Raw genomic sequence first — 25,328 nt, forward strand, 5'->3', positions numbered from 1 at the left:
AGCGGTCCGGCACTTGTGCACTGGCGATGTGCTATGGGGTCCAAAAGTCAACATCAAATCTGACCAAAATGATTTTTGTGTGCGGGGAAGTCATTTTCCTTCTAAAAATATGAATTTTTCTCTTGGGGGAGTATTTGCATGGAAAGTTTCTTTTGAGAAAAAAAGTAAGAGAAAAAGTTAAGTTGAAGGTAAATTGGATAGAAGTGTGAATTTTCCCTTGGGAGAGGTTTTTTTTTTTGGTATTTTTTTTTTATATTTATTCCATTGTGCAAGTTAAAAGTTTCAAAAAAAAAGTTTTTAAAACTTTGCGATACACCCCCTTCTCTCTTATACGTGGCGCCCATGAATCAAGGCTTACACATGGCGCTCATGAATCAAGGAGGCTCACGCTACTATCTCTTTGCATACCCAAAACCAAACCAAACCAAAAATTTCAACATAAACGAGGAAAATCAATCTTATCCGTGTCCAAAAATTCATGCATTAAAAAAAGATTCCAACCTGAAGGCCCTTACCTAAATTCTCAAAAAACAGAAAAAACCCATAAGAAAATAAAACAAAAAAAATAAAAATTTGATTTCTCCTAAATTTTATTTGCATTAGTGTCCTTCAAGACCAGCCAGAAAATATACCTTGCCTCGGTCTCATTGGTTGTGCCATGGCTCCGAGCAGGTTGAAGTGTCGGTCCCGTTGAAGTTTCTCTCAAGCCCTCTTCCACTTGGTTTTTCCGAGTTCTCTAAGGAACTCCCATCCAAATTAAGCTCTATTCTTACCAAAAAAAGTAATCGAACTGCTAGTCGAATTAGTTCAACCAGCTTTTTGAAAAAAGAAAAAACAAATATACTAATAAAATTTATCCAACTTCATTTAGATACTCGAATGGGTCAAATCCAACTTACGTGATGGGTCAAAATTGGTCAAATATTAGTTTCCGTTGGCTTTCAAATCTAGTTTTTACCTTGGATAAAATCGGTCAAAAGCATTGGTTGGCGGTTTGACCGGTTGGTCAAATAGATGCTCATTAGTTGATTGTAAAGTGGATCACAAAACTCCCATGGAAATCTTTTACCTACGGGAGTAAGAATATAGTACGATCTCATGGAGTATGCTACATTCCCTCTTGACTAGGTCCTTACCATTTTTGTCATGTCATGTCATGTCTTGGTGGTTATTATCCTCCGTCTAGGTCTATGCTTTTTCATTGGATTATTCAACACCCATTCGTATCATAGCATACTTTCCTAATTTATCATAATTTTCTGTTTTAAAATTTGATAACAGTGATATGTGAAGTATATACTATGTGTCCTCTTATGGTGTGAAATGGGATATTTATTCCGAAAACAGAAAAAGAAAAAGAACTGAAAAATTCACAGGGGGTTATTCTTTCCTCCTAGAATTCAATTTCTCTATTTTTTTTACATAGATAATAAGCAGTTTGTAAGTGTATAACCAATAGTTTATTGTTCAAATGCCAATATTTGATCAATTTGAAACACTGTTAGCCGTTCCTCTTTATGGAAATACTACTGATAGAATTATATGCAAATTTAGATCTGCCAACAATGGGAATCTTGATGCAGCTGAAAATTATTGACAGCTAACAACCGGCAAATATAACTGATTTATTTAGTCAATTTCCATTGTAATAGCTTTTGAACATTTGCTCACATCACCAATTCACAATTTGACAAAAATTTCAAATACACAAATTATTATAATTTATTATTTTAAGATTTGGCTCAACCGAAAACCATACAAAAAAAGCTCCTGAGCATAAACCTCTTAGACCACCTACAATATTTTTTAGAGAGAGAGAGAGGACAAAGGAGAAGAAGAAGAAGAAGGAAAGACGGGATACGAAACGAGTGTCAACAATCAGGCCTGCAAAATTGCTAAGTAGTCTGATCTTGTGTCTTCCAATTTTGAGACTGCATCATTCATGTTGATCCTTTCAATTGGTTGTTCCTTTGTGCACAGCAAACCAACATGAATAATCGATGACAAACATTTAAGCATTGAACTTGAATATTGTACACTTGAGCTGCTGCCATGGCCTTGGTTACCATTTTCCATCAAGAGATCCTCCTTCTGAGTATTCTTGCTCTACCCACTTTGGTACTCCTTCTGAGTATTCTTGCTCTACCCACTTTGGTACTCCTTCTGAGTATTCTTGCTCTACCCACTTTGGTAAGCTCAAACCATTAGAGAACATAGGATCAGTGGGCCTTTTCCTTGTAAAAATCTCAAATAATACCACCCCAAAGCTATAGACATCTCCTCTGGTTGTTATATTGCCCCCTGTACCATATTCTAATGGTGGTTCAAACGAACGAGTCAGTAAAATTCCTTGACAAACAATATGCCTATTCTATAGAGATGCAAAAGAAAAACCTTTACTCTTTAATTTTATCCTCCGTTTGGCCATCGTGACCGCCTAATGAACGATCTGACGTTGATAAAAGTTATCCTTGATAGGGAGGGTGCTATAATTTTTTTACTTTTAGTTGTCATGAAAAATTGAGGGGTTGATTGGATGGGTGGCACTTTGTCCCAATCCAAGGCACAAGACTAATAAATCTCGTGCTTACTAAATAATTGGATCGGGATTAGAGTTGTCAGAAATCGGTTTGGATTTACATCGTATCTTATGGATTGTTTGTTTGGTTTTGAATTGTGAGTTAGTAGAGCATGTTTAACTTGGACATGGGATGCACCACCATGGTTAGGTAGTTTTCCTTTCGAAGCTCATCCATGCATGCGTTATGGTACTCTTTTGTTTTTTTAGCTATAAATGTGCTTTTCTATTCGTTCTTCTGGTTTTATTTACTGCTCCCTTCTCAATCACATGAATATTTAAGTGTACTTCAAGTGGATCATTATCTATAAAATGATATTTAGTGCGATGGTTGACTATGACTTGCACATGGCAATAACTTAGATGAAAAGCGTCCAACTGGAAATTATTTAAGGGAAATTTATCAAATTGTCTGAGATGAATAATTCAACACTTCTATATTTTTCTTATATATGTTTATTTAATTTCATGATACACATAAAAAAACACATGGTCATGAGTCAAAATAATTGAAAATGGGCAAAATGTTAGATCGTTCATCTCTTATGGGTATTTTGATAAATTCTCCATTATTTAATATAAAATTTCTAAAAACATGCAAAAAAAAAAAAAAAAATCAATGTGGGAACGAATATGTACCTGGAGCTATATATCCAATTGTTCCAATGGTGCTTGTCAGGCTAGCAAAGTTTTCCTCACCAATCAACCTTGCGAGTCCGAAATCTCCAACATGTGCAGTCATATCTTCATCTAAGAGAACATTACTAGGTTTCAAATCAAATCACGATGAGCAATTGGCACTGAATAATTGTGATGGAGGTAGTCCAAGGCATTTGCTATCCCTATCATGATGTTCAATCTTTGGAGAAGGCTAAGTCGACAATGTGCTTCATCTTGAGGGTACAACCATGTCTCTAGATTACCATTCGGCATAAATTGTAAAACCAGTGCTTTGAAGTCCAAATTGGAACATGCGGTAATAATCTTTACCAAGTTCCGGTGGCGTATCTTGTGCAGCAATCTGCATTCTGCATGACAACTCTTTGTGGCACCCTCTCTTTGCAAATTCATGACTTTGATTGCAGCCGGTGAACCATCTGATAGGATTACTTTGTATACAAAACCAAAGCTACCAACTCCAAGTAAGTTTGACTGGTTGAAGTTATTAGTTGCCCGACGAAGCTCATAGTAAGATATCCACCTCGGACCACCCTTTATTTGGGACACACCGTCAGTTATAACACTCCTCAGCTCATGCCTCCAACAGAAAGCGAGAGCAAAGCATACAAGGCTAAAGAGAAAGGCGCATATGATCCCAAGAGGGATTTCAAATGCCAATGATCTGGTCCATGACCTTGACCTCGGTGTTTTAGCATTGATCGTACACACGGGCACTCTTAGCTTTGGGGGTCCACATAGTCGTGAGTTGCCACGAAAGAATCAACAGTAAAATTTGCAAATACTCCTTTGCTTGGGATTGGCCCTTCTAGCCCATTGAAAGAAAGGTTTAAGAACCATAGATATCTTAGTGAAGAACACAAGGACCCTGGGCTCTCACCAGACAATTTGTTGGAAGAGATATCCATGTAATTCAAGCTTATCATCTCTCCAAATGTTCCAGGGATCGTCCCTTGAAATGAGTTAAGAGAAAGTTCAAGGTTTCAAGAGCCTGGAGGTTTCCCATGTTGTTAGGTAAATTTCCAAATAAATGATTATCAGAGAAGTTAACTATGGTCAACAAAATTGAATGTCCCATCTCTTGGGGCAAAAGCGCCGAGAAGGAGTTTCGTGATATATCTACCTCGAGCAATGCTTGACTCCATATTCCAGTAGGTAGCCCACCCGACAATTTATTGTTTCCCAATTCTAAGAGAGAGATTTGGGTGAGGTTGTTCATAGAAGGCGGCATGGAACCAGACAACATGTTGTCGTTGAGGAACAATTTGAGCAAACTCTGCAACTGACCAAACTCTGTGGGGATGGATCCTTTCAGCTTGTTCCCCTCCAGTACCAAGAATGCAACCTTATGTAATCTGCCTATCTCTGGTGGGGAGCCTTCCACTAATGGAGTTGCCACTTAAATACATTATGGTCAAATTATGGAGGTTGCCAATGCTTGCTGGGATGCTTCCCTCAATATGACAGTCATGAATGGTAAAGGATATAAGATTGTTTGAGAGGTTTCCTATGGAGTTGGGCAAAAAACCTGCAATTGGATTATTGCCTAGTTGTAGTGCTTTCAAGAATGTGCAATTAGTTAAAGAATCAATGAAGTTGAGCTTAGGACTTTAATGCCCATTCTCTAAATGATTGTCATTGAGGAGGAGATAGTTGAGGCCTGGTAGATGTCCAAGTGATGTGGGCACGGGTCCATTGAATTGGTTTATTTGTAAATTAAGAATGGTGAGTTTCGAAGCATTATGTAAAGAATTAGGGATTGGGCCACTCAATTGGTTGTCTGATAGATAAAGTTCTTCAAGATTAGGAAGCATGGATCCCATGTTTGTAGGAAGCAAGCCAGAGAAACCATTTAAAATGAGACTTAAAACTCTCAAAGATGAGATATTAAATAGTGAGGAAGGTAAAGGTCCACTCAAGTTGTTATTATCGCTCTTTAGGAATGCTTCCTTCCAACTTGTTTTATGACAATATCAAGCGCTGCAACTTTTTGCAACCACTGATGCTTGCTGGGATCTCCCCTTCCAATTCGTTCAGGCTTATAACAAGGACTTGCAAGCGATACAAGCTGCCGATTTCATGAGGTATGCTGCCATGGAATCTGTTGTTTCGCAAGGCAAGAACTTGCAAATATGATAGATTCCCTAAGTGGGGGGTGAGCTTACCTTGCAGTCCAGTGTTTGTAAGATTCAAATAGGTTACTCTCTGCATGTGTTTGCTGCATGAGACACCAGTCCATTTACAGAAGTTCATATTGGTGCTCCAGTCACCTAAGACATTAGAGGGATCGATGCTAACATGGTCTTCGAAGGAGAGCAAGGCTCGTCGATCGGCGAGGTTGTTAAGTAATGACAAGTGCGGTTCACATATAAGAGGCAGAGTCATGGAGAAAGAAAAGAGAATGAGCATAAAAGAGGGTAGAAGGAGAGGCAGCTCCATTCTTGCAGTGGAGAGTCAGTTGTGAAGATGGATAGAAGGTTGGTAAAACTTAAAAATAAGCATTCCATCTTCTTGAAAAGAAGAGTTGGGTAGAGTCTCTACTTTCCAAGCCATCAACCCTCATTCACATCAGGACATAGACTCAATCTTTTTGTCATGATGTACAGAGAAGGCACCTGCTGCATTTGGCACTTCGACAAGTCATAATAGATTTATCTAGGGAAAATTATATAAAAAAACTAAAAAATATTTGAAGTTACTATAATGTACATTGGATCCATAGACTCAAATCTTTTTGTCATGACGTAGAGAGAAGGCAGGTGCTACATATGGCACTATGAGAAGTCTTAATAGATTTAACTTGGGGAAGTTATATAAAAAAAACTAAAAAATATTTAAAGCTATTATAATGTATGCTGCAGCAAGTGTGAAGGATAAAATAAGGTTTCATACAAAAGGGAATTAAATTTATATACTTGATGTTCTATGGAAAAATAACGGACATAATAGACACAATTTCAGACACCGTGACGATACAAACATACCACCATTTTTGTCAGCATTTTAAACCTTTTTTTTTTTGCTAGGAAAAAACTTATAAAAGTGTGAGGCCCTAAACAATTAAATTGAGACGCACCTAAAAAATTTACTAGAAAATGTTATTTTGATGTCCAAAAATCTTCAAATCGATCATCTCGCCCTCAAGATATATGGACATGAGGAAAAATAGATTTCAAGTTTTACAAATAATGCATCATATAATGTGTTTTCTTGACCGTCAAATTTTAAGAGTTTCAAGTGTTCATAGATCTGGTCGATCTACACTATTTTTAAAATTTTAAATTTTATAATTAGATATGAGAATAAATTTTCAAGGCATCGCTAAGATTTCTACTGCTGAAACGACATCTTTTGACAGTATTTGAAGGTGTGGCATACTTTGATCGTATAGGACCTCAGTCTTATACAAACCACACCCTTTTTGCAATTTATTGTGTCGTTAGCTGGCATCCTTTTTACATAAGGATATTCCCACCATATATATTCATAACGGGCATTTGCATGATTACCCCTATTTTCAGTATTTTTATTTTTAAACCATGGAACTTGCTTAATAGGATCAAATTATATAGCGTTAGCTTTACTTGTTTCTTTCACTATTTTTCTTAGGCGCAGTTTTGATGTACCATTAATTTGGGGGTGATTCTTATTTTTTACTTGACTTAATCCTGGCTAGAAAAGGACGCCATTTGTTAAGTCGCGGAATTCGTGAATAAGGTGCATTTCCCACTCATGTTTATTCATAAAACACAGAAGAAATGCTTATAGTAAGAAAACATTTCGACGATTAGTTTCTATTGTTTTTATATGGAACACCTACTTGCATCCATCTTTAAGATGGATACTTTACATTTTTTGGACCGCATATGAGAAATGTGGTCTAGGCCGCATGAAACAATTTTCCAAGTTTATATAGTGTCAAGTCTCTAAAAATCAAATTAGAGTGCACCTAAAAAATGTCACTAGAAAAGATTGTTTTGATGCGCAAATATCTTTAGATTGATCATCCAGACATCAAGATGCATGTACATGAGAAAAAAGATGGATTTTATCATGACAAGAAATTTTGGTATAAATATTTTTTATACCAATTAAGGTTTCTATAAGGTTGCAACCTTACACAATCTAATTAAGGCACACCTCCAAATTTTATCCTAACATGTAATTTTGGTATAATTTTTTTTTTAAGATTATCTAAAGATCTATTTTCATATCTAATTATGAAATTTTAAACTAAAAAAATAGTTAAAATCAAGTAGATCTATAAACATATGAAAATATTGAAAATGGATGTTATGCAAGATGCACTATTTATGAGATTCAAAATCTTCTTCTTCTTCTTCTTTTTGTTTTGTTTTTTTTTTTTTTTCATATTTATACCTCTCGATGTCGAAATGATCAATTAGATGGTTTTTCCACATTAAAACAACCTTTTCCGATGGATTTTTGTTATCAATTAGTGAAAAATCAAACCGGAACTCTAAACGAACATGGGGCCGAAAGTGGTTCTTTGGTACTAACCAGTAAATCAGTCAGTTTAACTGGCTTAACTGGGTTAGTTTCGGGCGGTAAAAAAAATGTTTAAAAGAAAATTAATAACATTTGAAAAGTATATTTAAAGCATGATTGAACTAAACACATCCAAAGAAAGTTGAAAAATAATGAAAAAGATGAATGTTAAAGAATCGATTTGTGTTGGGTTTATGTGGCCTTTAAAGGCCTTATGAGTGTGTAAAACATAAACTCAGTGAGAATGTGGTCCCTCGATGACCATGCTAAGTAAATGATGTTTGCTGATACTGGACTGTGCTTGACGATCTAGACCAGTCTGTGGGAAAACCCAAGGTACCTGGGCATAAAGAATAAACCGAGAAGGGTTTTGGGTTAGCCCTTGATGAGGTCGGAACTTATGCCTAGATGAGTGAGCCGATGGACTGTGTGACCCTTGTGTGTGATGGTAGGCCTACGGAGACGGGGGCCAAAACGTCATCCATATTCCATCACACAGCATACATATCGATAGATTGTTCGAAAAAATCAGAAATCCACCTTTTAGGGTGAAACGTATGCATGTGCGAGAGATCCCCCTACTTCTAAAACTTGAAATCCATTTCTTTCTCATGTCCATGCATATTGATGTCAGGATGATGAATTTGAGCACAAAACAACCTCTTCTAGTGAAATTTTTGAGGTAGGCTCGAATTTGATTGTTTAGAGCCTCGGTTCTATATAAACTTTTCCCATTAGAACGTAGGGAAAAAAAAGTAAATTCTTTTCTAAAAAATCGCAAAAATAACAAAAAATATTTACAGTTAATAGAAATAAGAAGAAGTATGTAGATAATAGAAATCACTAGAAGGCTAAAAAAGACTAAAAATCAGTAAAATATGGATTATTGAAAATTTTGATTAATGTTTTGGGTAGTTGATGAATAGCAATTATTTCATAATGTTTATGTGGTTTGTTTATTTTCTGTTTAGACTTTAAACATGTATGGCCTTTAAACCAATATTTAGGAAAATCGTCCTGGCCCAAGGGGAGTAATTGGGCTTACTTACCCCCCCCCCCCGCCCCCCGCCCCCGACATTTAGAATGTAGGGGAAAAAACTCTAAATGTGGGAGGAAAAACGGTAAATTTTTTTCTAAAAAACCGCAAAAATAACAAAAAATGTTTACAGTTAATAGAAATAAGAAGAAGTATTTAGAGATAATAAAAATCACTAAAAGGCTAAAAAAAGAGGAAAAAATCTGTAAAATATGGATTATTGAAATTTTTGATTTATACTTTTTATAATTCAAAAAAGAGAAGATGAAAGATCTCACACATCCTCAAAACTATCTAAATCGTCGAAACACTCATTTCTAAGCAATATATTGGTCATTTCTCTATTTTTAAGATATTTGGTATTTTTAATTATTTTTTTTTGGGGAAGCTAGTTGGGGAGCCTCAAAATTATGATTTATACTTTTTATATTTCATAAAAAGAGAAGATGAGAGATCCCACACATCCTCAGAACTATCTAAATCATCTAAACACTCATTTCTTAGACATTTTGCTATTTTTAAGATTTTTGATATTATTATTTTTTGGGGGGGGTTTTTTTGGTAGGAAGCAAATTGGGAAGCCTCCCTATCATGGGCAAGGCCGAGTTAGTTGGGGGACTCGGCCAATTCTCGGAACACAGAGTAATTCACCCTCGGGTTTTCCTTTTCTTAAATTTGTTTCTTCACTTTTTTAAGTAAACTCTCTCTCAAGACTTTACACTGATTCACCCCTTCTAACCAAGGTTTTCCTTTTATTGAATTTTCATGACCCTCTCTACTTTCTATTACTCTCTTGCAGAAATTTCCAATATGGAGTAAACTAGATAGTCAAGAATTTTCCCAGTGTATTGATTCTCGGAGAAAATCTCACAGTAAGTCTGTCAATCATTGTGCACTTTTTTTTTTTTGCTTATTTCTCATGCATTATATACTTTTCCAATACCCATTTATTTCTCCTCTACATAATAACAATTGTCATAGACAATAATAAACAATAAATAATGTCTATAACATCTTTACATAATTGGATTGTATAATGTATAATGTATGAGAATAATGATAAATAATAAATAATAAATATTAAATAATATTTTATATCCTAATCAGGTATGGATGCAACAAATGGATATATTCTCGCTCGTGCCAACGGGGGATTAAATCCAATGAGAACAGGGGTATCTCTCTATTTCTTTAACTTATCATTGATGCAATTCTGGCTTTTGTGCTTCTTCTTTTTTTGAATTATTAAATTAACATATAATTCTCAATAAAAAAAAATGATGTTAAATTTCAGATCTGTCATATGGTTGCCATTGAAATATCATGAATGCGTGCTTCCTATCCTTGATCACAATTCTTTCTGGACTGACCCAAGGTATTTTTATCACAATTCTTTCTGGACTGACCCAATGTATTTTAGAAACCAGTCATTCATACTATGTTGTTCTTCCCTCTGACCAAATTTTGTTTATTCTTCTTTCGAATTATTTAATTTTGAATTTTTACAGTGAATTTGGTGACCTTTTCTATGCCGGACATTTTATCGATTATCTGAACGATGATGTTCAGATAGTGGAGAAGCTTGCAGCTGCTAATAAGACCGACAAAGCTCATGTGTGGTGGTCCAATGTGTAGTCCAAGGTAGCCTAATCAAACCCCTCTTGTGTGGTCCAATGTGTAGAGAGAAAAAAAAAGAAAAAAGAAGGAAAACCCCACTATTCCTAAGATAGTTTAATCAAACCCTTCTTGTGTGGTCCAATGTGTAGTCCAAGGTAGTTTAATCAAACCCCTCTTGTCTTGTCCAATGTGTAGAGAAAAAAAAAAAAAACCCACTACTCATCGCAGTGAATAATAAACACGCATGTTAGTTTTAGTCTTTTGGACTTCAATGGATTATCACTTACGAAAAATCTCATCTTTGTTTTTGCAGGCGAGTTACTATCAGAAAGAGATCGTTCCTTAGCTTTTAGAACACAAGGTGATCAATTTCACGCACACTGATTCTCGACTAGCAAACAATGGCCTTGCAGATTCAATTCGAAAGCTTCGTTGCAAAGCAAATTATAGGGCTCTGAGATTCACTAAAGAGATTGATGAGTTTGGGAAGAAATTGATCGATAGATTAACAAAGGACGGCAAGCCTTTTATTGCTCTGCACTTGAAGTATATCCGTATGAGAATGTTTTTTATGAAAAATCTATAGAATTTTGCTGGCTTTATTTGAAAAATGTTGATTTTCTGAAGCTTTATAATTGTAAATGACCAATAATTGTGAATGATATAAATGACTAATAATTGTGAGTGTTTAAAATCTCAATTTTCTGAAGCTTTATAATTGTGTGAATGACCAATGATAAATGTTTCTTAAATCGATATGAATGTTTTACATAGTCTTTCTTGCTTTTGATATGAAAATCTAGATTGATAGATGTTACTGATCCATTCTTAGCCTCATGACAGACGATAATGAATGTTACTGATTCATGATTATAAATATTGCTCTTAATATTTATCATGTTATGCTCCATTTATGGATGATAAACGAGTGTAAACCGAGTAAAAATTTGAACCTTTTATGAATTCTTCCTTGTGTTCTTTCCTTCAGCTGCTTATTAAATTCTTCTTATGTGTTATCTTCCACTTATTTCAGCTTCCTTCAACTGCTTAGCAAATTCTTCCTTGTGTTATCTTCTTCTTATTTCAACTGCTTATCAAATTCTTCCTTGTGTTATCTTCCACTTATTTCAGCTGCTTATCCCTTGTGTTATCTCTACTTATTTCAGCTTCTTATCCCTTGTGTTATCTTCCACTTATTCCAGCAGCTTATCAAATTCTTCCTTGTGTTATCTTCCACTTATTTCAGCTGCTTATCCCTCGTGTTATCTTCCACTTCTTTCAGCTGCCTATTCTTTGTGTTATCTTCCACTTATTTCTGCAGCTACGAGAAGAACATGCTTGCGTTCACAGGATGCAGTCACAACCTTACCTCAGAAGAATCAGAGAGGCTCTATGAAATGAGAAAGGCAGTCAAGCATTGGAAAGAGAAAGAGATCGATGGAGAAGATAAACGGATTCAAGGAGGGTGCCCAATGACCCCCCAGAGAAATGGTAATCTTTTTGAAAGCCATGGGTTACCCTGAAGACACTATCATCTACATTGTTGCAGGAGAGATATATGGGAGTAGTAGCATGAAAATTCTCTGAAGTAAATTCCCAAATGCGTACACTCACTAACTGGAGATGAACTGGCTCTGTTTAAACAGTATCAGAACAGGCTTGCAGCTGTGGTCTACATGTTAGCCCTTAAGAGTGATGTATTTGTGTACACTTATGATGGGAACAAGGCTAAGGCGGTGCAAGGTCATCGAAAGTTTCAAAGATTTTCAAAAGACTATAATACCTAACAAGTGAGACTAAGAGTCTTTGTATGCATGAGTGAATACATCTCTTAAATATACAAACATTGTTTGTTGTTTGTAGTGATGTCTTTCTTTCTTTAATACGCATACATTGTTTGTTTTTTTGTAGTGATGTCTTTCTTTCTTTGTGAAAGGATTATGCTATTATATATTTACTTTTATGCTAATTTTTTAATTTTCTTTGTGGTTTCAGGCGTAAGTTCGTCCAAATGATTGACAAACTAGACAGGGGTGAGCTTAGTTGAGAAAATTTCTCAAATAAGGTGAAGGCTGCACATAAGAACAAGACTGGAGGTCCCTCATTCAGAGAAAGCGATGACTTCCTTCAACTTGAAGAAAACTTTCCTGCAAACCCTTATCCTGGCTGCATCTGGAAAGGCCAATTCACTTAATCGAATTCACTGAAACGGATTCAACCGAAACGGATTCAATGAAACAAGAAAATTTTGCACAATGAAAAAAGAGTTTCAAGTTAGAATTCATTGAATACACATTCAGTGAAACAAGAAAATTTTGCAGAATTTCTTATAACTGAAATGTATTCAGTGAAACAAGAAAATTTCGTAGAATTTCTTAGAAGAAAAATGAGTTCTAAGTTAAGAGGTCGATATGGAAGAAATTTGGTTCTCCAAAACCTAGTTGAGAAGTTTTTGCTTCCTCTTTTTTTTTGGTTTCATAGTCCGGGAGAAAAAGATAATTTTGTTGGTTTCCGGGTTGTTTCATAGTTGGGGGACAAAGGATAATTTTTTTGGTTTCTGAGTGGTTGCAAAATCAGGGGACGAAGGATAGACCAATGATAATTTTTCTGCTTTCGTAGTTAGGGACAATGTATAGTGCATAGTAGATCATGCATTTCATCCTGATTAGATGGATTGAGTGTCATATAGCTATACATTTGATTTACAGATCATTAATTCATTCTTTTGATCTTTGATCAGTTTTCAGTTTCTTTACTTCATCTACAGTGCAATTGTGAATTCAAATCGGTTTTTGGTGCCTCTGATGCTTATGTATAACTCATTACTATCCATGGCACACTACAATCTATGTATCACTTCAATTGTTAATATCCAATTTCTTTCAGTTTTTCTTTTCCTCTTTTATCTCTAAATGCCAGTCTGAATTGAAATACTAGGTTCTTTAAACTTAGCTTTAAACTTACTAGAATTCATGGCTTTGTCTTATTACAATCTATACTTTGATTGTTATGATGGCTAATTAAGCTTCGATTCTTCTTACCGATTTAAGCTACATATTTAAGCTCTTTCATTTGAGGCTTTTCCTTGCCCATAAACAAGATTCATTTTATCACTCAAATTTTCCTTGCACAAAGCTGTCAAGTCATTCTTTTGTTTAACATAAGTTTTTGAATAGGAAAATCGTTCGATAAGGCTGCAACTCTGTCAAAATAAGTAAAGTGTGAAATCTTGTTGAAGCTTTTTAACTTTTCATTCATACCACATGAATGAATACAGGTAGAGTATAAATAGATTTACAGAAGAGTCAAGGGTCGAGTTAGTCGATCCCAATAAAAAAAGAAAAAACACTCATTCAAAATACAACAGAATGAGGATTGAGTCAAGGACTTATTCAAAATTATTTAATACTCCCCCTCAAGTTGGTGTGTGTAGAGCGATAACACCCAACTTGGATTGTAGGTACATGAACTGCTCTGTTCCAAGCGGTTTGGTTACTATATCGGCCCTCTGATTATCAGTTCGGAAGTAGTGAGTGCGAATAACCTTAGCTTGTAACTTTTCACGAACAACATGACAATCCAATTCGATATGCTTGGTACGCTCGTGGACGACGGGATTGGATACTATGTAACGCTGCTTGATTATTGCAGTATAGTAGCATGGGCTGTGAGTGAGGAATGCCTAGGTCGTGAAGAAGGTATTTGAGCCAAACTACCTCACAGGTTGTGTTGCCATGGCTCGATATTCTACCTCGACAGATGAACGAGAATCGATTGACTGTTTTTTTGTGCGCCAAGATATGGGGTTGTTTCCAAGAAACGTACAGTAGCTTATGACAGAGTGGCGAGTAGCAGGATAGCTAGCCCAGTCGGAGTCGGAGTAGCCGGACAGTCGGAGTCGGAGAAGCCAGACAGTCGAAGTCGAAGTAACCAAAGAGCTGCAATGTATTGGAGGAAGTCATAAAGATTCCTTTGCCTGGACTGGACTTGAGGCACCGAAGAACAGGCGTGGCTGCATCCATGTGACGTTGGCGAGGCATTTGCATGAATCGACTCAGCATATTGACCGAAAAAGTAATCGTTGGTCTGGTGATGGTTAAATAAATAAGGCGACCAACAAGTCGTCGATAAGGTCCAGGATCAGAGAGTAGAGTTCCATCATCAGCTCTCAGTTTGAGGTTCTGTTCCATGGGAAATGGCACGTGTTTGGGGCCAAGTAATCCAGTTTCTTCCAAAATGTCCAATGTGTATTTATGTAAAGAGGAAGATGCCGTTGTTTGAGCGAGTAACTTCAATTCCCAAGAAATAATTAAGTAAACCAAGATCTTTGAGTTGGAATTGGCGATGTAAGAATTGCTTGATGGAAGTAATAGTAGAAGAATCATTCCCGGCGAGAATTATATCATTAACGTAGAGTAGAATGACAGTAATTAGGTATTTGTTCTTGAGTCTGAACATGGTGTAATCGGCCTTAAACTGTTCGAATCTTGCTTGAAGAAGTAAATAAGAGAACTTAGAGAACCAGTTGTGGGACGCTTGTTTGAGCCCATACAAAGACTTCTTTAAGTGACATACAAGATGTTCTCCATGCTCCCCCTTTCGTTGAAAGCCGAGGGGAAGCTGCATGTATACTTCTTCAGTTAAATTTCCATGGAGAAAAGCATTAGTAACGTCTAACTAAAAAGGGAGCCATTCCTTTGTTGTAGCGATGATAAGTAAACATCGAACTGTGACTAGCATGGCTACAGGGGCAAAGGTCACGTTGTAATCGATACCTTTGGGTTGGTTATACCCATTAGCTACAAGCTACGCTTTGTAGCACTCGATACTTCCATCAACATTATACTTAATTTTGTAGACCCACTTGCACCCTATAGCATGCTTTCTAGGTGGCAAGGGAGTAACAATCCAAGTATGATTTGCTTCTAGTACTTTGATCTCAGCAGCCATGGCATCCTTACAACGAGCATCTTTAATGGCAGTAGAAAAACTTCTAGGTTCATGATTAGAGGATATGGAAGCAAGGAAGGCTCGATGAGTAGGGGAAAAATTGTCGTAAGAAACATAGTGACCCAATGGATATTTAGTACCTATTTGAGAACCAATTGATGAAGTGTGATGGTCTGTATGTTAGGAGGCAACATGAGAGTACTTGTAATTAGCAAGCCATCCTGGAGGTCGGTGTACACGTGCAGATTTGAGTGAGGACAGTGGCGGTGGTGTGTTGATGGTGGTAACGAGATCCATAGCAGTTGTTTCAATGGTTTAATGGTAGCTCCGTGATGGTAGGAGATGGCGGAAACTCAATGTGTGCACAGATGGTAGGCACAATAGGTGTGTCTTGGATTGTTGTAACATCCTCGATGATGGGAATAGCAATAGATGAATTTAGAATATCAATATTTGTAATAGTTTGACTGGATAGGAAAGGAAATTGGTCCTCATGGAAGGAGACATCCCTGCTGACAAATAATTTTCGTTCGTCAAGATCAAAGACTTTTTATCCTTTCTGTGCATATGGATAACCAGCAAACACACATTTGCGTGTAGGAGGGGGAAACTTATCATGTGATTTGGTGTCAGCATAACACAAACATCTGAATACGGATAGGTGTTGGTAGGTTGGTTTGACATTGAACAAGGTTTCATGAGGTGTTTTGCCTTGTAGAACGGGAGAAGGCAATCGGTTAATTAGGTAAGTGGCAGCAAGGTTACACTCTCCCCATAATTTAATAGATAGGCCAGCAAGAAAACTTAGAGCCCAAGCTTTTGAAGGAGATCCTTGTGTTTGCGTTCAACCACTCTATTTTGTTGGGGTGTATTGACACAAGTCCTTTGGTGTAGAATTTATTTCTCATTCAAGAAAATCTACATTTGATGATTGTCGGATCTCAAGGTTTTGATTGCTAAGTTAAACTGGTTTTCTATCACAGCACAAAAATGTTTTATATAGGTGAATGTTTCACTCTTGAATTTTATCAAAAAAATCCACGTGCAACGGCTAAAGTCATCAACAATGGTTAAAAAATATCGGGCACCAGTGTGTGTTGGAGTGGTGTATGCTCCCCAAATATCATAATGAATAAGTTCAAAAGGAATAGTACATCTATTAATGCTAAGAGGAAAAGGCGCCTTAGTTTTATTGGCAACAAGATAAATTTCACAAGGACAACAATTATTTTCAGAGAAAGAAATAGAAAGTTCGGTGGACTAATTTTTTAAGCGCTGGTTGGATGGATGTCCGAGTCGGTTGTGCCAGAGTTGGACAGAAGACACTTGATGGCAGAGATGCCTTATTCCTGGGTTCTTGTAAAAATACACTCTGCCACATTCCTCCCCCAAACCAATCACTTTATTTGTTGCTAGGTCCTGAAACACACTGAAAGTTGGAAAGAAAATAGCAGCACAATTATGGGTTTTGGTTAGTTTGCTTACAGAAAGTAAATTTAAATCAAAGCTAGGAATGCATCAAACATCTTTTTGATGCTGTGAAGAAGAAATAGAGCAATTTCTTTTGTGTGAAACACGAACATCTTCACCATTAGGGAGACGGATAGATTGATTGCGATGCAAATTGATTTTAGGTTCTAAAAAATCTGAAGGAGATGCCATGTGGTCGGAAGCTCCAGTGTCTACAATCCGCAAGGATGACAAAGAGGGCAAAGAGGCACAAGATACTGCCATACCTGCAACGTTAGCTGAAGATAAGGTGTGATCAGCAGTGAGCAAAGACATGAGCTGAAAGTGCTGGTCTAGGGAAAGATGCACAACAATGGAATTGTCGGCAAGTTTGCCAGTCTCCTTGCTGGAATTGTTGGCAGCAGCAGCACTGTTCCGGGTTCCTTGCGTACTATGCAACTTATGACATTGGTCACAAATGTGACCAAAAAAACCACAATGGTCACATCGTGGTCTATCGCGTCCACATCCTTCTCTATCGTTGCCACGACCCTTGAAGTGACTACCATAAGTACCATGTCCACGACCACCTCCATTGACGTTGGAAGCAACCATAGCAGCACCTTCTAAGGGTTTTGATAACTGTTGCTGAATACTATGTTGTCTTTCATCTTGCAAGATCAAAGCGTAAGTTTTACTTATGGATGGTAAGGGGTCCATAGTGAGAATATGACTTCTCACAGTGGAATAAGTTTCATTTAACCCCATGAGAAACTGAAATACCCGCTCATTTTGTCTTAGCTGAAAGACTTCTTTGAGAACACCACAAGAGAACTTGGGATGAGGTGTTAAGGAATCCAACTCATCCCAATACCCCTTGAGCATGGTGTTATATTGCAGGATAGAGAGTTGGTCCTGAACATGGTTGGAAATATCATGAGTAATGTGATAGATTTGGGCAGCATTACTTTGTGAAAAACGCTCAAACAACATTCCAAATCCATAAGAGAACCATTGTGTTACAGCGACTCCACGAAGGAAAATAAGGCGAATTGTCCTCTGGTTGAACAAGGGCTCCATCGATAAAACCGAGCTTGTGTTTGGCCTTGAGGGCTGCAAGCATAGCCCTCTTTCACAGCGGATAGTTTTCTCCAGTGAGTTGTTGGGAAACCAACGTCATCCCTGGATTATCCGAATGATGAAGATAGAAAGGAGAGAAAGAGGAGATCGTCTCTTCATGGCTTCCTTCAAAATTGGTTTTGTATCCACTTCTCGTCAACATGATTTTGATATAATATGGTCCTTATGGATCACTTCTTTCCCTTGTTGCAAAAATACCCTTTTTGGCTCTCTCTTTATAGGGTTTGAAACGCCCTCTCTTACACACGCTCTACCTCTGCTAATGGTCATTCGCAGCCATGGCTCTTGTGCTTGATCTCGTTGGAGAAATCTAGCTAGAAAAAGTTGTAGAGGTGATCGAAAAATTGAAGATTTGAGGGCCCCAAGCTTTTACAACACGCCAAAAAAGCAATTTGCGTCGTCGAAAGATCGTTTGGTCTCTTTCTCAATCAGAGAGAGAAACTGTGAAATCTTGTTGAAGTTTTTTAACTTTTCATTCATACCACATGAATGAATACAAGTAGAGAGTATAAATAGATTTACAGAAGAGTCAAGGGTTGAGTTAGTCGATCCTAGTAAAAAAGGGAAAAAATTGTTACAACAAAATGAAGACTCATTCAAAATACAACAAAATGAGGATTGAGTCGAGGACTCATTCAAAATTATTTAATATAAAGCCTCACCTTATAACTTTTCAAAAATTACAATTCAAGCATTGGAAAACATTATATCGATCATCTTGGCTTTTCAACATTATGGTTGTGAAAAAAAATAGAATTTCAAGCTGTAAAAATAGTATATATTCTAATAAATTGTCTAGATTATCCATTTGTCCTAAAAATAAGTGTTCAAAGAACTGCAAGATCTGTATATTTTTTTAATTGAAAATTTTATTGTCGGTCATAGAGATTTCCATTGCTGAACGAGGATTTGAGATGAAACATTATTTTGTTTTCATAAAATCGAAGCCTTATAGAAACTTCTATCCTTTTGAATATATATTTGTTCAATATGTCATGTTGACAGCATAAGGTATATAAAAAACAAACGGTTAAATATATTAAAGTTTATTATAATTTGTTCAATAAGGTCCCTGTTATTTGTTCAATGTGTCACTTAAATACATGAAGCTCCCTCTGAAGCAATAGAAACACAGTTTATTTACTTAAATCAAGTCATAACCATAATCACGAACCATTTTGGGTTAAGGTTTCTATGAAATCGTAGTTTCAGTCCAGAGATTACAATCACGAATCGAAACCATCAGATGTTAAAATAGGTACCATACACGACCAAGCAGTCAAGACGGAGCATTTTTAGACCTTTAGATCTCAAGATTTTTTCTCGAAAAAGATTGTATTTGCGAAGATTTGGGTCTTAAACTATCTCTAAGATGGGTTTTTTAAAGTGATTTTGTAGTTGCTTGTACAGCTCTTACATCATAAACCAAAGGTAGAAACATGAAAGGGGCCGGGGTTGTTGTAGTAGTACCCCACACCTCAGGGAACATGTTGTGGTTTTCATTCCTACTCACATCATCTCATTAACATTTTAAAAAAAATTTAATTTTTAAATTATTTAAAAAAACAGACAGGGATCGATCGTCTCCCCCACTAAATTATTATTATCATTATTAATAAAGGGAGTCAAAAAACCATTTCATTGACCTCCTTCATCTCATCAATTTTTCCGAAAATCCATCTACAAGTCATAAATCCATTCATTTGTTCATTGCCCCACCCACTTACTGGTCATGAACCAACCCCATTAATATTTCCTTTCAAAACGTCAATCAAGTAAAAAAGTGCACTTTTTCAAGCAACAAACCATTTGATTGAGTAATCTTTGGTGGCCACACAAGTTAAAGATAGTAACCCATGGATTCATTGGTTTGTATGAGTCAATGGGTCAATCACATTTGCTAGTTTAACACGTTTAAACACTCATGGTTGGCCCACAAAGCCCATTTATTTGAGGCATGCATATCTTTACATTGGGCCCATTTATTTCTTTAATAAGTAATTTAAGCCAACAATCAAATGGTTGGACGCCTCTCCCTCTCACACTCACGCACTCAGTATATTGCACACGCAGAGGGTACGTTATAGCAAAATGATTAATCAGAATTGTAAATTGTGCTTATAGCCAAATTGTCAGCCAAAGAAAAAATATATGTTATCATTATCTTAATCCAGCTTATGAGGATTTATGCTATCAGCATCCCCCTCTTAAATCTATCTTAAATATAGATTTTGGATCCAAATTTGTAAGGATCCATAATCATGAATCTAAGAAAATAATTAAAAAGAGTTTCGAGCTTAAAAATTATCTATTATCCAATATCCATATTTAATATTTTAAGTGTGTGAGCTCTAAACAATCGAAGTAAGGCGCACATTCAAATAGTGCTTAAATGTATTTTTTCCAGTAGTATAATTTTTTGTGATGGCCTGAAGTGTATCTTCATCTTTCATTATAAAATTTAAAGATTAAAAAATGGTGTAAATCAAGTAGATTTATGAATACTCGAAAATCATGAAATTGGTTGTGTAAGTACTATATTATACGACGCACTATTTTTAAAACTTGAAATTCCCGTATCTATACATCTTGAGGTCGAGATGATGGAATTGAGTATTTTTCAGTATCGAAACAACCTCTTCTAGTGAATTTTTGAGGTAAACGTTAACTTGAATGTTTTAGGGCACCAACCTTATATAAACTTTTGTCATATTTTAATACTTAGGAATATCTATTATTAGGCGTTTGCACTATCCTCCAAAGGGCCTCTAAATCACATAATTAAGTTCCCATGTCATCAATATAAACCCTTTTTTTTCCATGTCTGTCAGGTCTCTATGTTAATCGGTCCCAAAATTTTCTTCATAACTAACATTTGCTTTTGGGTTTATCGAATCTATAGGGAAAGACAGCTTTCAAAACATTGGAATAATCCGCTTCTCAAATAGTGTAACAATGTCGTACTAACCCAAGACTCACAGGCAAATAAAAAGAAGAAGAAAAATCAAGATGAGGTAAAAGAAAAACTTGCAATCAAAGATAAAAAATGAGGTACACAAAGGCATTACAATCTTGACACTCAAGATTAACCTTAATACATGTGACCCAACTTTTCCTACAATACACCTCTCTTTAAAAATAAGTTTACAGACATATTTACTGCAATAATTCCCCACTCACAACAATAACTTCTAACTTACAATAGTAACTAGTAACCACCTAATAGTTTTATAACTTCCTGCTACACAACCTTACAAGTGCAACCTCACTACATCACTCGTGATAAAATAAAATGACGACTAATATAATTACTAGAAAATACATTGTAACAATCTTAATAAAATATTTGTGCTTATGGGACACACCAACATCATGAGGCCTTTGATTTTTTTTTTCTTTTTTCTTTTTTTTTAAAAAAATTATTTCTAGTAGATTAGGCATTTGATTTCATTGTAAATCACATTTTTTTAGAAAAAAGAAAAAGTTTATATTAGGGTGAGTCCCTAAACAATCAAATTAAGGCGCACTTCAAAAATTCACTCGAGGAAGTTGCTTCGATGGTGAAAACTGCTCAGTTCAATCATCTTAACCTCAAGAAGTACGGACATGAGAAAAAATAAATTTTAAGTATTGGAAATAGTACATCTGGTAATGTAATATCTAGACCGTCAATTTTCAAGCTTTTCAAGTCTTCATAGATCTACTCGATCTATACTATTATTTAATATTTAAATTTTATAATTAGCGATAAAAACATATTTTTCGACCACAGAGTGATACTGAAACAACATGTTTTGAACTATTTGAAGGTGTGCATTGCTTTGATTGTTTAGGGCCTCAATACAAACCACACCCTTAGATAAATGGTTCACCCATTTGTCTACTTTCTAACTAACTTGCCCACATTTGGAACGGATTGTTTATTATGCAAAGAGCTTGACCTCATTATCTTCATTTGGTGGGGCATCTATAATAAACTTATAGCGAAATTTTGCATGCCCAAGATTTTCTTATTGTGTCGATTCTTCTTACTTATAAATTGAATATATGATTATCGCCAAGCCAACTTGAGCTCGCCTAAATTAGATCAGAATCAAGAGACAAACTATTCCGAATAGAAGAACTCCAGAATCACCCTAATTCTTTAGTTCTTCTCTTGAATTTCTTTGTCCAAACCTGGATCCCCCTAGTCAGACTAGGTGAATTAGAATCTCTAGTGAGTCTTAGCCCGATTCTGAACTTTGAAACACCTCATTAAATTCTTGTCCATGCTTGAGCTAATTGGCCAATGAAGTTCTAACTTAAATTCAAAAGGAAAGTATACAATGAGACCATTTACTTTTAGTACAAGGTGGCCACACTTAATTTTGACCACTGGATATGAAGTTGGGTGGCTGCATTTATTCCATTGACCAAACTCAAAGCTCAAAATAAATTTTTTTTTTTTTATCTTTGTGACACACTCAAGCTACGAGATTTCACTTGAGATGGTTGTAAGTAATTGTGACATCCTTGTATAAAAGGTAAATGATCTCATTGTATACAATCCCAATTAAAAAACAAACATTGAGCTTAAAGAATTAAAATGAACATTCACCCCAAAAAAAAAAAAATGATCACATGAGATTGACGCAAGCAAACCTAGACACATAAACTCTCCAACATACCAGGGGAAAGAATTCAGGCTATCAATCTAGAAAATAAAAACAATCAAAAGCATGAAGCTACTAATCTGACATACATTATTAATAAGGGAAAGTATTTTGTAAGGCTGTAGCCCAAAAAACCATTCCATGTGTTGGAAACCCGGCAAATCTAGCATCTCCACCTTGATAAGATTTGAAAAAACCAATCAATTCCAAACCCTAAAAATAGTTTATCTTGTAAAGCATTATTTGGATTGTCTATTTCAAGTTTCAATGCTTGTCTATTTCAAGTTTCAATGCTTTTGCAGCTCCGAATCCCACACTAAGGTGTGGAAATAGATTTGCAGGCACACACACTGTTTACTCGTGCTGATTATGAGTTTTACCATCAGGTTTTTGAGGTGCAACTGTATGCGACCTTATCAAAACCTTACCCATAAGACGAAAATGCAAATAAAAAAGAAAAGCATTTTATGAGATTGCTTCAAAGGTTAACATTGCTTGAGATTATGCATGATGATTATTCTTAACAAATGATTTCTAATGAAGGTTATTTTTATTTCTTAACATAAGATCATGTTGTATAATGGCCTTTTTTTTTTTTTTTTTTTGTTTTGTGGGGGTAATTCAGTGGGGATGACAGGTCCCTACCCGTTTTTTCAAATAGATTAGGAGTTAGCTTTTTAAATTTTATTACTGGGTAGTATTAGTAATAAGAATGGAAACAACAACATGATGAATAAGGTATAGGTTGCTACCACCATGACCCAGCCCCTCCTGTGTTGCATAAATATGGTTATCTTAACAAAAGAGTTTATTGATATGTTGTAGTTGTCAAGGAAAGTCCATTCCATGTGGGAGGACTTCCGCATCTTCTCCCCAAGTTAAAGGGGCAGTTATGCAGATCAAAATATTGACTTGGAGACTAAATGAATGAGTTGGTTAGTGAATGTAAGAGGGGGTAGAGATTTTAGGAAATAAAATCTCTTCTCACGTAAAAGCCTTATGTTCAGACCTAGGGTTGTCACTCTTCCCAACAGTTTTAACAACTTCATCTTCTTTTGTGTTTGCTTCTTCTTAGTGTATCAATAGATGCAAAGAGCCTTCTCTTGGAGTGAAGAAGGAGAAGCGAGAGAATGGTGATCCTTCTTTATAGGTAGAAGAAGAAGAGGGAACCATGTTAGAAAGAGATAAAAGAAAGCCTCTAAGAGAGAGAAAACCCACTGAGACAGAAAAACCCAGAGAGATAAAATCCTTGATAAGAAGTAAAAGAATTCAAAAAAACCAAGAGTCGGTAAAATCCTTGATAAGAAGTAAAAGAATTCAAAAAGCTTATCTCATAGATGATTTTATAACTATTATTTTTATAAGTAAATTTAATCTTTTTCTCGTGAACGTACCATAAAATGGAAAGACTTATTGTTTGCTTTATTTTCACCCGTACACATGCATGTTTTGATATATTTTGCCCTGTATTTGAGTTCGTCTATCAGCAATTTTGCGAGAGGGCTCAATCGAGTGAGCTCAACAGTAATCACCAAGAGTGTCACATACTCATTGCTGATTGGGGTTTATCTGATGAAATGATAGGCATACCAGATAAGGGAAGAACTCTAATGGTGGGTCCCTCTCTCCATCACCATCTATCATTTCATTAGATGGCGACAGTAATTCATATGGAAACTTTCCAATGATATTTCCCATGCAAGGGGATGCTGAAATTGATAGCAGATGCGCACTTTGATCTCAGCTTAGAACTGCCTATAGAGACAAAGAGAGACAGACATGCAGGGGTGGCAACGGGTCGAGTCGGGCTGAAACCCGAACCTGAAAAACATTATTGGATCTGGACCTAGACCCGGACGTGATTGGGCGCAACTCAAATAACCATTTTATATATAATTATAATATTACTAGTGGAATCACGTGCGTGGCAAGTGAATATGCCAGGATAGGTAGAAGACTAACCAAATATTCAACGAGCAATGAAACATCCATTAGAGAATAAGAAATTTTTAATTATGATAATAGGGAAGAGAAATTATAAAAAAAAAAAAAAGAAGATAGGAAAATTTTATTATTTGTTACAATTTACAACAACAACAAAAAAAGGTCTTAATGTTTTTAAAATTTTATATTAAATACATAATCTTTATATTTTGAAATATATATTTATAAGTAGCAAAATGACTCAAGCATGACATCTAAAAGCATAACAAAAATATTAAAGGCTTTAAACCTCATTTCATAAACTAATATTGTATAGAAAGGTAAGCATGTGGTAATGGAAAATTGAATAGGCATATATATATATTTTTTATTTAATTCATTCTTCTATTGGTTGAGGAGCAACAAATGCTCATAAGTTGATCCACTCCATGGTTCATATATGAACCCCCCTGTGAGTATTGCCTATCGACCAAATGCCACCAAATCTCTCCCTACTATAAACAATTCTCTGACAAATACCTATTCCTAAATAAACCCCATCTCTAATGGAAAACTAAAAGAAAATTTTAGTCTTAAAGTTCAGTAAGGGCTTTTCCATGTAGCCTAGCAAAGCAGTGGTTTTGACTCGAGAGCTCTTCACAACAAAGCATGGCCTTTAAAGGAGGACATATACTCGAAAGAACTCATATTAAATTATTTAAAAAAATAAAAGGGCGTCAAAATAATTCAAGGAGAATGATTTCATGGCTTATTATAATATAATAATTTCATGGCT

At 35.8% G+C, this 25,328-nt stretch overlaps 2 pseudogenes across 1 annotated transcript; one reads left to right on the forward strand and one right to left on the reverse strand.

The window, feature by feature from the left end:
* Window positions 1-1,783: 1,783 nt before the first annotated feature.
* On the reverse strand, window positions 1,784-18,234 carry LOC148780704 (uncharacterized; annotated as a pseudogene).
* LOC105420943 (O-fucosyltransferase 19-like) lies at window positions 10,599-12,555 on the forward strand (annotated as a pseudogene). The gene is made up of 3 exons (XR_016060350.1): window positions 10,599-10,964; window positions 11,740-12,208; window positions 12,414-12,555. The product of XR_016060350.1 is annotated as an O-fucosyltransferase 19-like (transcript).
* Window positions 18,235-25,328: the final 7,094 nt, after the last annotated feature.

This window comes from Amborella trichopoda, chromosome 8 (assembly GCF_054954075.1).
Source record: "Amborella trichopoda isolate Santa Cruz 75 chromosome 8, AtrichopodaSantaCruz75HAP2 v2.0, whole genome shotgun sequence".
NCBI lineage: Eukaryota > Viridiplantae > Streptophyta > Magnoliopsida > Amborellales > Amborellaceae > Amborella > Amborella trichopoda.